The sequence below is a fragment of the Bos taurus genome, chromosome 24 (genome assembly GCF_002263795.3).
Source record: "Bos taurus isolate L1 Dominette 01449 registration number 42190680 breed Hereford chromosome 24, ARS-UCD2.0, whole genome shotgun sequence".
Taxonomy (NCBI): Eukaryota; Metazoa; Chordata; class Mammalia; order Artiodactyla; family Bovidae; genus Bos; species Bos taurus.
Window position 1 is genome coordinate 44,858,954 of NC_037351.1, and position 16,508 is coordinate 44,875,461.

Here is a 16,508-nt window from a genome sequence, read left to right on the forward strand (position 1 = left end):
AAAACATCTATTTCTGTTTCTTGACTATGCCAAAGCCTTTGAACATGTGGATCACAATAAACTGTGGAAAATTCTGAAAGAGATGGGAATACCAGACCACCTGACCTGCCTCTTGAGAAACCTATATACAGGTTAGGAAGCAACAGTTAGAACTGGACATGGAACAACAGACTGGTTCCAAATAGGAAAAGGAGTACGTCAAGGCTATATATTGTCACCCTGCTTATTTAACTTCTATGCAGAGTACATCATGGGAAATGCTGGGCTGGAAGAAGCACAAGCTGGAATCAAGATTGCCAGGAGAAATATCAATAACCTCAGATATACAGATGACACCACCCTTATGGCAGAAAGTGAAGAGGAACTAAAAAGCCTCTTGATGACAGTGAAAGAGGAGAGTGAAAAGTTACCTTAAAGCTCAACATTCAGAACGAAGATCATGGCATCTGGTCCCATCACTTCATGGGAAATAGATGGGGAAACAGTGGAAACAGTATCAGACTTTATTTTTGGGGGCTCCAAAATCACTGCAAATGGTGACTGCAGCCATGAAATTAAAAGACGCTCACTCCTTGGAAGGAAAGCTATGACCAACCTAGATAGCATATTAAAAAGCAGAGATATTACTTTGCCAACAAAGGTCCATCTAGTCAAGGCTATGGTTTTTCCAGTGGTCATGTATGGATGTGAGAGTTGGACTGTGAAGAAAGCTGAGCACCAAAGAATTGATGCTTTTGAACTGTGGTGTTGGAGAAGACTCTTGAGAGTCCCTTGAACAGCAAGGAGATCCAACCAGTCCATCCTAAAGGAGATCAGTCCTGGGTGTTCATTGAAAGGACTGATGCTAAAGCTAAAACTCCAATACTTTGGCCACCTGATGCGAAGAGTTGACTCATTGGGAAAGACCCTAATGCTGGGAGGGATTGGGGGCAGGAGGAGAAGGGGATGACAGAGGATGAGATGGCTGGATGGCATCACCAACTCGATGGACACGAGTTTGAGTGAACTCCAGGAATTGTTGATGGACAGGGAGGCCTGGTGTGCTGCGATTCATGGGGTCGCAAAGAGTCAGACACGACTGAGCGACTGAACTGACTGACTGAGGTCTTGAGTCCACCCACTTCATTTCTCTCTTTGAATCCAATGCCTGGTCCAATTCAATGATATTACCTATTATCTATTCCTAGTCGTGTGTCTAGTCCTGTTCCTGGTCCTATTACCTCTGCTCAGCAGATGTACAAAGCCTTAGGAAGGAGTTATGGATAGAGTGGGCGTTGTGGCTTCTCACTGGAATATAGTGTCATTCAAAGTGCCATTACATGATCTTTCCAGTTACCCTGAAGAAAGATCAAACAAGACAGAGAATGAAAGTAAATTATCTTAACTCCTTTTATAAAAGACTATCCATTTGTAAAATTTCAAGTATGTGTTCTTCATAAGCAAAATAGCTCTCAGAAAGTTAAAAAAAAAAAAAAGCAAAAAACTGCAACAAGAAAATTCAAGCATAAGCAAAAAACAAGTGACAATATTAATTTTAAATGAAGTAAAATAAAAATAAAAATTGTACAAAATAAGTCAAAGGGTCATTTTTAATTGATAAAAGATGCTATCTAAAAGAGAGATTTATATACCAATTAATAATATCAAAATAGATTTAAAAGTCATGAGAAACAAATTTGCACAAAACAGGGCACTTGAATACACATCAGTCACTCTTAATGCATCAGTTCAGTTCAGTTCAGTTGCTCAGTTATGTTCGACTCTTTGCGACCCCAAGAATCGCAGCACGCCAGGCCTGCCTGTCCATCACCAACTCCCAGAGCTTACCCAAACTCATGTCCATCGACTTGGTGATGCCATCCAGCCATCTCATCCTCTGTCATCCCCTTCTCCTCCTGCCCCCAATCACTCCCAGCACTAGGGCCTTTTCCAATGAGTTAACTCTTTGCATCAGGTGGCCAAAGTATTGGAGTTTCAGCTTCAGCATCAGTCCTTCTAATGAACACCCAGGACTGATCTCCTTTAGGATGGACTGGTTGGATCTCCTTGCAGTCCAAGGGACTCTCAAGAGTCTTCTCCAACACCACAGTTCAAAAGCATCCATTCTTTGGCACTCAGCTTTCTTCACAGTCCAACATAAAGTAGACTAATTGAAAGATTTTAATATAATAACTAATGAGGTTGCACTGATGTGTATTAAAAGAGTTCTTTTTTTAAAAAAAATTTATTGGGGTATAGTTGCTTTACAATGTCATGTTAGTTTCTGCCGTGCAGTGAAGTGAATCAGCATGTGTTTACCAATATCCTCTTTTTTGGATTTCCTTCCTACTTAGGTCACCACAGAGCAAGTAGAGTTCCCTATCCTGTATAGTAGGTTCTCATTAGTTACCTATTTTATACATAGTAGTGTGTATATGCCTATCTCAATCTCCCAGTTTATCCCACCCCTTTTCCTCCCTTGCTGTCCATATGTTCTCTAAATCTGTGTTTCTTTCTGCTTTGCAAACAGGTTCATTTGTACCGTTTTTGTAGATTCCACACATATGTGTTAATATACAATATTTATTTTCCTGACTTACTTTACTCTGTATGAGTCTCTAGGTGCATCTATGTCTCTGCCAATGGCACAGTTTTGCTCCTCTTTATGGCTGAGTAATATTCCATTGCATACATGTACCTTTATCCATTCCTCTGTTGAAGGACATTTAGGTTACTTTCATGTCCTGGCTATTGTAAATAGTGCTGCAATGAACATTGAGGTACATGTATCTTTTGGAATTATGGTTTTCATAAAAAATTTACTGGGTTTGAAAAGACATCATCAAAGCTATAATTATAAACTGCTTATAAAAAGTATCTAAAACAAGAACAATGTTTATGAAAAGGTACAATTTTTAGCCAAAAAAAGATTCACAGTACTTTTATACTAACCTGTTGCTATATAATACCCATTGAAAGTAAATTTAAAAATCTCAAAGAAATGGATGGTTTTCTTGGAGAGATATACCTTTGCACATTGATTTTTACAGAAGGGAAATAATTGAAAAAATACTCCTCAAATATTTCAGCTGATTTGAAAAATATACTATTTCAAACTTTGGAGAAATAAATAATTCTCTTGTACCAGAACACAGAAAAACAATGGAAAGTATTTAGCAAGAAAATTAACCTAAAACTACTAAAGCCAACAAAAATATTTGATAATATAGAAAAGATATACAGAAATCATAATTTTTTCTATAGTCTAAGTAAAACACATAGAAATTATTTTTGTAAGTAATTTTTTAAAAGAATACAAAACCACAAAAATAGTAATATATAAAGCAGTAAAAAATACAAAAATAAAGTAGCCAAATATAATATGTGTTGTACTCATATGAAGAAAGTAAAAAATCTTGGCCAAAGGGCATAAGTATAACCTAACAGATTCTCCAGGCAAGAATACTAGAGTGGGTTGCCATTTCCTTCTCCAGGGGATCTTGCCAACCCAAGGATCGAACCCAGGTCTCCCGCACGGCAGGCAGATGCTTTAACCTCTGAGCCACCAGGAAGATATTTCTAAATATAAGAAAACCAAATATTATAAATATGACAGCTCTGATTATTACATTCAATCTGAAGTGATTCTAGAATTCATCTGGAAAAATAAAAATTGCCAAGAATTTTTTTGGCTTTTATTGTAATTTTTGTGTGTATGTGATATCTTTGGTTTTGATATCAGGTGATGCTGGCCTTATAGAATTACAAAAGTAGTCCTTCTTCTGCAATTTTTGAAAAAGTTTAAGAAGGATCTATTAAGTCTTCTCTAAATATTTGGTAGAATTCACCAAATATTTGTGTGAATCCCTCTGGTCCTGGACTTTTGTTTGTTGGGAATTTTTAAATTATTGACTCAAATCAACTGATAGTCTTATGGTAGTTCCCTTATATGTTGTTTCTTTCCCCTTACTGTTTTAATGTTCTGTTTTTATTTTTAATTTTTGCCATTCTGATTACAATGTGTCTTGATGTGTTCTTTGGGTTAATACATGGTACTCTGTGCTTCCTAGACTTGGGTGACTGTTTACTTTCTCAGGTTAGGGATGTTTTCAGCTACTCAGTTCAGCTCAAAACAGTTTCTCAGTCATGTCTTACTGTTTGCAACCCCATGGAGTGCAGCATGCCAGGCTTCCCTGTCCAACACCAACACCTGGAGATTACACAAACTCATGTCCATCGAGTCGGTGATGCCATCCAACCATCTCATCCTCTGTCATCCCCTTCTCCTCTCACCTTCAATCTTTCCCAGCATTAGGGTCTTTTCAAATGAGTCAGTTCTTTGCATCAAGTGGCCAAAGTATTGGAGTTTCAGCTTCAGCATCAGTCCTTCCAGTGAATATTCAGGACTGATTTCCTTTAGGATGGACTGGTTGGATCTCCTTGCTGTTCAAGGGACTCTCAAGAGTCTTCTCCAATATCACAGATCAAAAGCATCAATTCTTCAGCTCTCAGTTTTCCTTATAGTCCAGTTCTCAATCCATACATGACTACTGGAGAAACCATAGCCTTGACTAGATGGACCTTTGTTGGCAAAGTAATCTCTCTGCTTTTTAATATGCTATCTAGGTTGGTCATAACTTTTCTTCCAAGAAGCAAGCATCTTTTAATTTCATGGCTGCAGTCACCATCTGCAGTGATTTTGAGCCCCCCAAAATAAAGTCTCTCACTGTTTCCATTGTCTCCCCATTTATTTGCCATGAAGTGATGGGACCAGATGCCATGATCTTAGTTTTCTGAATGTTGAGTTTTAAGCCAGCTTCTTCACTCTCCTCTTTCACTTTCATCAAGAGGCTCTTTAGTTCTTCTTTGCTCTGCCATAAGGGTGGTGTCATCTGCATATCTGAGGTTATTGATATTTCTCCCAGCAATCTTGATTCCATCTTGTGCTTCATCCAGCCCAGCATTTCTCATGATGTACTCTGCATATAAGTTAAATAAGCCAGGTGACAATGTACAGCCTTGATGTACTCCTTTCCCTACTTTGAACCAGTCTGTCATTCCATGTCCATTACTAACTGTTCCTTCCTGACCTGCACACAGATTTCTCAGGAGACAAGTCATGTGGTCTGATATTCCCATCTCTTTAAGAATATTCCACAGTTTGTTGTGATCCACACAGTAAAAGGCTTTGTCATAGTCAATAAAGCAGAAGTAGATTTTTTCTAGAACTCTCTTGCTTTTTTGATGATCCAACAGATGTTGGCAATTTGACCTCTGGTTTCTCGGCCTTTTCTAAATCCAGTTTGAACATCTGGAATTTCACAGTTTATGTACTGTTCAAGCCTAGCTTGGAAAATTTTAAGCATTACTTTGCTAGCGTGTGAGGTGGGTGCAACTGTGCAGTAGTTTGAGCATTCTTTGGCATTGCCTTTCTTTGGGATTGGAATGAAAACTGACCTTTTCCAGTTCTGTGTCCACTGCTGAGTTTTCTAAATTTGCTGGCATATTGCATGCAGCACTTTGATAGCATCATCTTTTAGGATTGAAATAGCTCAACTGGAATTCCATCACCTAGCTTTGTTTGTAGTGATGCTTCCTAAGGCACATTTGACTTCACATTCCAGGATGTCTGGCTCTAGGTGAGTGATCACTCCATCGTGATTATTTGGGTCATGGAGATCTTTTTTGTATAGTCATTCTGTGTATTCTTGCCAACTGTTCTTAATATCCTCTGCTTCTGTTAGGTCCATACAATTTCTGTCCTTTATTGTGCCCATTTTTACATGAAATATTCCCTTGGTCATAGAAATCACACAGAATCACAGAAAACTAACCAATCTGATCACATGGACCACAGCCTTGTCTGACTCAATGAAACTATGAGCCATGCTGTGTAAGGCCACTGAAGACAGAGGGTCATGGTGGAGAGTTCTGACAAAACGTGGTCCACTGGAGAAGAGAATGGCAAACCACTTCAGTATTCTTTCCTTGAGAACCCCATGAACAGTATGAAAAGGCAAGAATATAGGATACAGAAAGGTGAACTCCACACATTGATAGGTGCCCATTATGCTACTGGAGATCAGTGGAGAAATAACTCCAGGAAGAATGAAGAGACAGAGCCAGAGCAGAAACAAACCCATGTGTTGTGATTGTTGTGATGTGACTGGTGATAGAACTAAAGTCCAATGCTGTAAAGAGCAATATTGCATAGGAACCTGGAATGTTAGGTCCATGAATCAAGGCAAAACAGAAGTGGTCAAACAGGAGATGGCAAGAATGAACATTGACAGTTTAAGAATCAGTGAACTAAAATGGACTGGAATGGGTGAATGTAACTCAAATGACCATAATATCTACTACAGTGAGCAAGAATCCCTTAGAAGAAATGGAGTAGCCATCACAGTCAACAAAAGAGTCTGAAATGCAGTACTTGGATGCAATCTCAAAAATGACACAATGATCTCTGTTCATTTCCAAGGCACACCATTCAATATCACAATAGTCCAAGTCTATCCCCCGACCAGTAATGCTGAAGAAGCTGAAGTTGAATGGTTCTATGAAGACCTACAAGACCTTCTAGAACTAACACCCCAAAAAGGTGTCCTTTTCATTATAGGGGACTGGAATGCAAAAAGTAGGAAGTCAAGCAATACCTGGAGTAACAGGCAAGTTTGAACTTGGAGTACAGAATGAAGCAGGGCAAAGGCTAATAGAGTTTTCCCAAGAGAATGCACTGGTCATAGCAAACACCCTCTTCCAACAACACAAGAGAAGACTCTACACAAGGACATCACCAGATGGTCAACACCGAAATCAGATTCATTATATTCTTTGCAGCCAAAGATGGAGAAGCTCTATATAGCCAGCAAAAACAAGACTGGGAGCTGACTGTGGCTCAGATCATGAAGTCTTTATTGCCAGATTCAGACTTAAATTGAAAGAAGTAGGAAAAATCACTAGACCATTCAGGTATGACCTAAATCAAATCCCTTATGCTTATACAGTAGAAGTGACAAATGGATTCAAGGGATTAGATCTGATAGAGTGCCTGAAGAACCATGAACAGAGGTTCATGACATTGTACAGGAGGCAATGATCAAGACCAATGCAAACTAGTACAGCCACTATGGAGAACAGTGTGGAGATTCCTTAAAAAACTGGAAATAGAACTGCCTTATGATCCAGCAATCCCACTGCTGGGCATACACACTGAGGAAACCAGAAGGGAAAGAGACACGTGTACCCCAATGTTCATCGCAGCACTGATTATAATAGCCAGGACATGGAAGCAACCTAGATGTCCATCAGCAGATGAATGGATAAGAAAGCTGTGGTACATATACACAATGGAGTATTACTCAGCCATTAAAAAGAATACATTTGAATCAGTTCTAATGAGGTGGATGAAACTGGAGCCTATTATACAGAGTGAAGTAAGCCAGAAGGAAAAACATAAATACAGTATACTAATACATATATATGGAATTTAGAAAGATGGTAACAATAACCCGGTGTACGAGACAGCAAAAGAGACACTGATGTATAGAACAGTCTTATGGACTCTGTGGGAGAGGGAGAGGGTGGGAAGATTTGGGAGAATGACATTGAAATATGTAAAATATCATGTAAGAAACGAGTTGCCAGTCCAGGTTCGATGCACGATACTGGATGCTTGGGGCTAGTGCACTGGGATGACCCAGGGGGCTGGTATGGGGAGGGAGGAGGGAGGAGGGTTCAGGATGGGGAACACATGTATACCTGTGGCGGATTCATTTTGATATTTGGCAAAACTAATACAATTATGTAAAGTTTAAAAATAAAATAAAATTAAAAAAAAAAAAAGACCATCCCCAAGAAAAAGAAATGCATAAAAGCAAAATGGTTATCTGAGGAGGCCTTACACATAGCTGTGAAAAGAAGAGATGTGAAAGGCAAAGGAGAAAAGGAAAGATATACCCATTTGAATGCAGAGTTCCAAAGAATAGCAAGGAGAGATAAGAAAGCCTTCCTCAGTGATCAGTGCAAAGAAATAGAGGAAAACAATAGAATGGGAAAGACTAGAGATCTCTTTCAACTACTATATCTTCAAATATTTTTCTTAGGTCCTTTTCTCTTAATTCTGGGGCCCCTAGAATGTGAATATTAGTGTGTTTACTGTTGTCTGAGAGGTCTCTTAAGTTGTACTTATTTCTTTTCATTCTTTTTTTTTTTTTCTGTTTAGAGACAGTGATTTCCATTGCTTTGTCTTCCAGCTCACCAATTGTTCTGAATCAGATAGTCTACTATGGATTCCCTCTAGTGTATTTTTCATTTCAGTTATTGTATTCTTCATCTCTGTTTGGTTGTCCTATTTTCCAACTCTTTGTTAAAAAGAATAACCTCTTTGGCTTCCCTGGTGGTCCAGTGGTTAACAGTCCACCTTGCAATGCAGGGGACATCAGTCCAATTTCTGGTCTGGGAAGATCCCACATGCTGTGGAGCAACAGAGCCTGTGTTCCACAACTATTGATCCTGTGCTCCAGAGCCTGCAAGCTTCAACTATTGAAGGCCATGAACCCTAGGGCCTGTGCTGTGCAAGAAGAGAAACCACTCCAGTGAGAAGCTCAAGCACCAGAACTAGAGAGTGGCCACCTCTCGCTGAAGCTAGAGAAAGCCTGCACACAACGAAGAAGACTCGGCACAGCCAAAAATAACTAACTAAATAAAAACAAAACTTTAAAATACAACTTCTCTGTGCATCCATTCTCCTCCCAAGTTCTTTGATCATCTTTGTGATCATTACTTTGAATTCTTTCTTTTATGTATGTGGTAGGTTAAGTACATTTCTTGACCTTGACCTTATGTAGGAGCCATCCTATGCCTCCCAGAAGTGCACTACCCTCTTGTCTCCCAAGCTAAATGCTTTAGGGATTCACCTTAACAAGACTGCATGGATCCTTCTGTTGTGATGGGATGATTATGTGGGCAATTTGGTTGGTCGCCAGGCCCTGCCTTGTGTATATGCTGCTGGCTGCTGTTAATAAGGGCCTGGTCATGAAGTAGCCAGTTGCAGAACTGTAGGGGCTTCTTGGGCTATACCGCTGGCCCATTGGTAGGCAGAGTTGAGGTTCTGAAGATTCTGGGGCTGTTGCAGGTGAAGCTAGATCCTAAGGCCAGTGCCAGACTACCGGCAGACAGAAATGGCTCTTGGAGTCCAACTACAGGGCCCAGGTATCCCAGAACTTGTTTCAGATCATTGATGGGAGAGGAGAGAGTTCCTGGCACACTTGGCTATGGAGTCTGGGGTGTCCTGAAGATTACATTGGTCTGCTAGTGGGGTTGGTCAGGGCCCAAGTGGTCCCAGAGTAGGGTCTGGACTGCTTTTGGTGTGCTGGATCTGCAGGCTGAAGGACTGTAGTTTTCTTGCATCTGGTGTCTACCCTTTGGTGAGTGAGGTTAGTCTAGATGCTAGTGAAGACTTCCTAGAGGAAAGGGCCTGTTTCTGCCCACTGGTGGACACAGCATGTCTTGAAGAATGTGAAGAGGTGGCTGTGGGCTCAGAACGTCTTTAGGCAGCCTGTCTGCTGATGGGTGGGGCTATATCCCCATCCAGTTAATTGTTTGGCCTGATGTATCCCAGCACTGGTGCCTTCATGCTTTTGTTTGGGCCCAAGTCTTGGTGTTAATGAACCAAGATGGCAGATACTAGCAGCAGTCTTCATGAGGTTGAATGTTCCCAAATATGTCTTACATCAGTGTCCATGTCCCCAGCATGAGCTGTAGCCTCCCACCTCTCCAGGAGACACTCTAAGATAAGCAGGTAGGACTGGTCCAGACTCCTATCAAATTACTACTCTTGCCCTGGGCCCTGCTTCGTGTGAGATTTTGTGTGTGCCATTAAAAGGGAAATCTCCACTTCCCCTGGTCCCATAGGACTTCTGCAATTAAGCCCTACTGGCCTTCAAAGCCAAACGCTCTGCAGACTTATACTGCTGGTGCCTGATCCCCTGGCTAGGGAGCCTGATATGGGGCTCAGAACTCTCATTTCTGTGGGAAAACCTCTGTAATATAATTGTTGTCCAGTCTTCATTACCCAGGGGGCATTGCATTTAATTATATTATGAATCTGCCTCTTCTACCCATCTTGCTATGGTTCCTTCTTTATGTCTTTAGTTGTAGATTTTTTCTGTTAGATTCCAGTCTTTTTCATCAAGGTTGTCCTGCAGATAGTTGTGATTTTGGTGTGTGATGAGAGGAAGTGAGTTAAGTTTCTCTCTTTTCCACCATCGTGGCTGCTCCTACAGGCCTCTGTTCATGGTCATGGAAAGTTGAGAGGTTCAGAGAGGCTGTGTCTCCATGCTGCAGTCAGGGCTGTGGCTGCCCTGTTGGCAACTCCCCAACACTACTGCCAGGAATTATTAAAATTAACATTATGAGGGAATAATTGTAACAGTATGGTATTGATGTTAGACTTGACAGACTGGCAATTAGAACAGTATAAAAGACAAAACCAGAAACTAGTATAGATTAAAATTATGAGCAGTTAGATTTAGAAATATTGCTCATAGGTTCACTTGTTTATAAGTCCAAAGTGATTATGAGGGTAATGTTTAAGATGGTTGTCCCCAATATGTTCTCACCAAATTAGGTTGGGGTGTAGTCTTCCAGTGCCTTAAATCCAGGCACACCGTTCAGCTTCTTGCTGCTCCTCATGCATTGGCTCAGCCTTTTGGAAAGCTTATCAGTTTTGTGGAAACTATAAAGCTTCCCAATGAAGGCAGCTCTCTTCTTGAAGATCTCTTAATGAGTCCTAAAGACCCTCAGCAGTTAAAATAATCTTACCTTCTATCTCACTGCTCACTTTGATGTGCTAATTTGAATACAAACAAAACAGTCTACATAAATGAAGCAGTTTATTTTTTCAATGTTATAAATTAAAGGAAAAAAGGTAGATATTTATTTAATCCCACAATTATTTCCCATTGTGGAATTAAAAGTAATAGGAGAAATCACAAATAATGATTGAAACATGAAAGAAGGCATGAGTAGTGTACTTTCAACTGAAATTAACAGCATATACAATCACTTAATTAGCTTAGATAATAAGAAATTTTATTGTTTCATGAGTGGAATCCAGAGACAGCACATTGCAGAACATTGACATAGTCCAGTAAGCCCAGCTCCTTTTCTTTATGATTAGTATATCTTCACCACCTTTGTTGGCTTCATCCTTCAAGAAACTCCTCTTGTGTTAGCAAGATGAATAGTGTAGTTCAACATTTCACATCTGTAAGCCCTCTTAGCTTGAATCCCCCAGAGAGCAAAGACTATTTGCTACCATTATATTAGAAAGCATAACTCAGGAGAAGCAGGAGTGAGGGAAAATTAAAGTGAGGGAACAATGGAGGGAGAGTCACTTGTCAAGTTAACTTCTGTCTGGTATCAAGCCTCACGGATGGCTTGACTTTATCATACGTTTGACCCACTACGAGGTTACAGAAACATTTAGATCTCAGGACTAGCCTTCCAGACAGAAGGAGAGAGAAGAACTCATCTGCCACTTCCCTCAAGAGTCAAAGGATTACCCAACATAGGGAAAATTCCTCTGAACTTCCAGGTTGTACACATGTGTTATTGAGCATGTCCCATGTCATCTATGCTTCAACACTAAGAGGGAAGACTTGGAGCATAAGGAAAATGAGATACCCACAGTGCAAAGCTGTCAGATTTGTAGCCATATGAGGTTGGTCAGAATCTGCATAGACATGGTTACCTTAGAGGATACTAATATAGGAATAACTGGCCTTTGCTCCAAGATTAGAATTAATAGAAGGACATGTCCTCAACTTGAAAAAGGGAATCTACAAATATATACCTAGTAAATATATAGCTGACATCACCCATTATCATCACTTTGACATTATGCTAGAGATTCTAGTCAGTGAAATATAGCAAGAAAAAAAATACATCTGAATTAGAAAGGATGATATAAAACTATCCTTATTTGTAGAAAATATAATCATTTGTGTAAAAATGTGATGATTTACACAAAATTATTAGAATCAATAAGTAAATTTAACAAAGTGGTAGAGTAAAAAGTCAATATACAAAAAGCAGTTGTATTTATGTACATAAGCAACAAACAGTCAGAAACTTAGGTTTAAAAAATAATGTCATTTATAATACCATCAAAATGGTTAAACACTTAGGAATAATCTGTTCCCCAAAAGTGTAAGACCAATACACAGAAAATTGCAAATCATTTCTATGAGAAAATAAAGGTCTAAATAAATGGAACAATATGCATTGTTAATATGCCAGAAGATTCAGTATTGTTAAGATATCAGTTCTTTTCATATTCACTTCTAAATTCAATACAATTCCAATAAAAATACCAGCAGTCTTTTTTTTTTGTAGAAATTGGCAAGAAGCTTCTAAAATGTCTAAGAAAATGCAAAGCACTTTGAAAAAGAAAATCATTGGCAGACTAATACCACCTGATTTCAATATTTATTTTAAATCTATATTAATCAAGACTATATGGTTTTGGTTTTAAGAGACACACAGGCCAACAGAATCAGATAGAGAATCACTTGTATATGGAAAACTTATTTTGGATAGAGATGCAAAGACAACTAAATGGAAAAAAAAGATCATTTTTTCAATTATAGTACTGTGACAATTAGATTTACATATTTTTAAAAGGAAATAAACAAAAACATATCTCCAATCAACACTTTGGAATTTTGAACTAACATCAACACTTTGGAATTTCAAACTAATTACAAAAATTAAATCAATGGATCACAAATATAAAATCTAATAGATTTTATATTTAGAGAGTTTTCAGAAACCTTTAGAGAGTTTTCAGAAACCACTGTTGCCCACTACAGCACTCACTGGGCTGTTGACAAATATAAAACCTAAAATCACAAAACTTACAGAAGAAAATATAGGTGAAAACCATTAGAGACTTTCAGTTTCAGCTCCTACATGTAAAGAACCTGGAATGAATCACTGTTTTTCTTAATGCAAGAAAAGCTAGACAAACTGAATATAAAGGGCTTTTCTTGAACCTATCAGAGACCTGGAAATTGCAGGGCAACTTGCCACCTCAGAATCTGGAAAGACAGTCATATCTCAAGTGTTATAGTAAGAACTGCTTTTCTGGTATAGGAAGCCATGAGACCCATAAATTAGTAAGACTACTTACATGGTAATTTGGATGAACTGTTGAAGGCTGAGTGTGAACTAGTGTGGGAATAAAACACTCCCAAGGGCTCCAGTTATGGGGAAAGCCCTCACACTTTTATGATCTTTCCATCTAGGAATTCTACCAGGTTCCCATGGTAAAGCTCAGAAAATATTCTCTCATGACTCCATCAGTTCTCTCTTGCGGAACCTCCACATAACCCTAGGATTCTGCCTTCTTAAACCTGGAGATTCCTTGATATAAATGGATTCCCAGTCACTTTCTTTGCTGGGACAATCCTGTATAGTCACTTGTGAGAAGCCTTTACAGAGTTTTCAGAAACCACTGTTGCCCACTACAGCACTTCATTGGGCTGTTGTCCCAAAGAATTGCTCTTTTAAAGAACATAGATTACTCCCAAAGTTAGCTCATCATCCAGAAACATTCTTCATTCCTTTCTCTTTGAAAAAAAAAAAATTATTCATTTATTTGGCTGTGCTGGGTCTAGTTGCATTATGGGAACTCTTAGTTGTGGCATGTGGGATCTTGTTCCCTGCCCAAGGAACCTGGGCCTCCTGCACTGAGAGAAGGGAGTCCTAGCCACTGGATCACCAGGAAAATCCCTCATTCTCTTTTATCTTAAAATATTTTAGTCTACTTTGGTAACTGTGGCAGAAACAAGAAAAGCCTAAGCCATGACCTCTATGAACCAATAATGGAGGACTAGAGGAAATTTGGAATGGTTCTGTGGTGAATGGGTAGACAGACAACCTCAAAGTTTACATAGACATGCAACCCAAACTTAAATATAATCTTGAAAAAAGGGGTGGAAGGAATGTTAAACAGAATAAGGTTAAGTGTCTTCCACCAGCCCCAACAGGATGGGATTCACAACTGGAGTTAAATTAAGTTATGAAACAATAATGGTATTTATTTTGGGATATAAAGTTGCAAACTGAGATTTACATTCCCTACGACATTCTTAGGATAAAACAATACTGTTGCTTACTTGGGGCTGGGGAGGTCTTAGCAATGGAGCATTGGGAGATCCCTAGATCAACTAGGATGTTTCTGGCATTAATGGGTAGTTGCAAAGTACACCAAAGAAAATGAGGTCACCTGATGCTGCTGCTACAGAAAAACATCAATGACTCAGGACAAAAGTAGCATTTCCAAATCCCTTCTTCCATATTTTCTGATAACTACTCTCCTTCCCCAATCTCTACTTCTGGTAAAAAAAATTTTATTATTATTATTGGTGACAAGAGGGTTTTAATTTTGTGAAAAATGTTTATTTTTGTGACAATATTGTATATCCTTTTGAGTCAAGTTTGAATCATTTCATGCCAGCAAGTATTATAGTCAGTGAAATTTCCCAAAGGGTCTATGAGACAGAGTAGGCTTCCTTTTTTTCTACATTGCATTGAGACTTGAGGGCATCTATGGCTACTGTAGAAAGTGCCCTGTCACTGCTGATAGGGGTATCTTCCAACTCATCAAGGACAGATCTGTGCCATTGCACAATCCAGGCTCATTTCTTCTTATGTCAAGTGAATCTTCAGAACAGTTTCCTTGGACATGTGAGACATGTCAGAGTTTATAGGATACATACATATCCTGGAGACATCAGTCTTCCAAGTTGGGAGGGTATAAGTTAGAGGTTACTAGAAATTAAATATTTGGGTATGGCTACAATCTAGAGGTGAAAGGAAGAAGGAAGAAAGGAAGGAAGGAAGAAAGAAAGAAAGAAAGAAAGAGAAGTTGCTAAGTCGTGTCAGACTCTTTGTGACCCCATGGACTGTAGCCAGCCCAGGATCCTCCATCCATGGGATTTTCCAGGCAAGGGTACTGGAGTGGGGTGCCATTGCCTTCTCCAGGGGATCTTCCCAACCCAGGGATCGAATCGGGGTCTCCTGCATTACAGGCAGATGCTTTACCATCTGAGCCACCAGGGAAGAGACATAAATTGTTGAAGATGATAGAAAATGCAGCCACTGTTGGTAGACCAAGGCTGTCGTCTGAAGGAGGTATAAAAAAGGTAAAACAGAGTAGGCAACCAAAAGTAGTCTTATATCTTGCCTTGATCCCCTGCTTCCCATTCTGACAATGCCCACAGGCAAAAATTTACAGAATCTTTGGGCAGCTGTTCAGTGATGATTGCCACTAATTCATACTGGTCACTGATCCTGATCCAACTTATGTCCTACGTCTTGTAACTGTGTTATCATCTTTCCCTCTTATGTCTAAATCTCTGCTTTGATAACTTATCTGCAAGCTGGGGTCCTCTAGGACTGTAATCTAGTATGTTCCTAGAACTACCTGCCCTTGTCCCTGTATTCCAGCTGTTTGTTGTCATAGGCCCTGGACTAGTAAGTCTATCATGGGGCCTTCTAGATACAAATCCTTCCTACTAAAACATCTTTACTTTCATCTCCTCCCCAAATTTTCTGCTCCTAAGAATTGCCTAGAATTTGACTTAGAGTCTTTGTTCTAGAGCTTTCCTGATTGCTTGGCCCCACAGTAAAGAAATGCCTTGTCACCATGCCTTGAAACACCCCTTCCTTTCCCTGCCAATCCTGCCTAGGGTGGAGTGTGGGAGCAACCAGACCTGGGGAGTTACCAAAGTATATAGATCAAATAAGGGCCAAGAATCAAAGTCATTTGGACAATTGAGAGATCAGGACACCACATTGTGTTAGATGGCAAAGCAAAGGCAAGGGAAATGAAGAATGAAGAAGCTATTTGACTGAAGAAGAAAATGGCAACACACTTCAGTATTCTTGAAGGAAAATCCCATGGACAGAGGAGCCTGGCAGGCTATAGTCCATAGCGTTGCAAAGAGTCAGACATGACTCAGTGACTGAGCGCACAGCACAGCAAGGAGTGACTAAAAGTAGAGATTCCTCTTCCTTCAGGCCTCCTGTTGGATGATTTGATATTTTGAGCTCTGTTCCAAACAAGGCAGTTATGTGCTTTCTCTTAGGATGTGAGTTTGTGACTCAGTTTCCAGGGCAAAAGCTAACCCATAATTCTGAGGCAGAAACAGATGATTTACATAAGAAACTGACAAGCAGATTAAACTAGATGTGCTCTGTGATAAAAAATACTGAAAAATATTACAGAAGAAGTATGCTTAAAGGTTATGAGCTCATGCTCTGTAGTAGAATGACTTGAATTCAAAGCTAGACTTAACAGTTACGAATACTGTAACTCTGAGCAAAGCTCTCAGGCTCAGTTTCTTTTTAGATGGAATAAAAATAATAATACAACCTGCCTCATAGTGTTCTTGTGAGAGTTGAATGAAGTAATGCATAAAAGCTCTTGGAAACAATCCTGGCACACTATTTATGTGCCA

General features: G+C 39.5%; 1 long non-coding RNA gene across 2 annotated transcripts in view; it reads right to left on the reverse strand.

Moving 5' to 3' along the window:
• The window catches only part of LOC112444200 (uncharacterized), a 32,805-nt gene extending 19,443 nt beyond the window's left edge, over positions 1-13,362 (reverse strand). For both annotated transcript variants that reach the window (XR_003032448.2, XR_009492738.1), the window contains exon 1: positions 13,175-13,362. This is a non-coding gene — a long non-coding RNA (uncharacterized lncRNA). The remainder of the gene's footprint in view (positions 1-13,174) is intronic.
• Between the last annotated feature and the right edge of the window lie 3,146 nt (positions 13,363-16,508).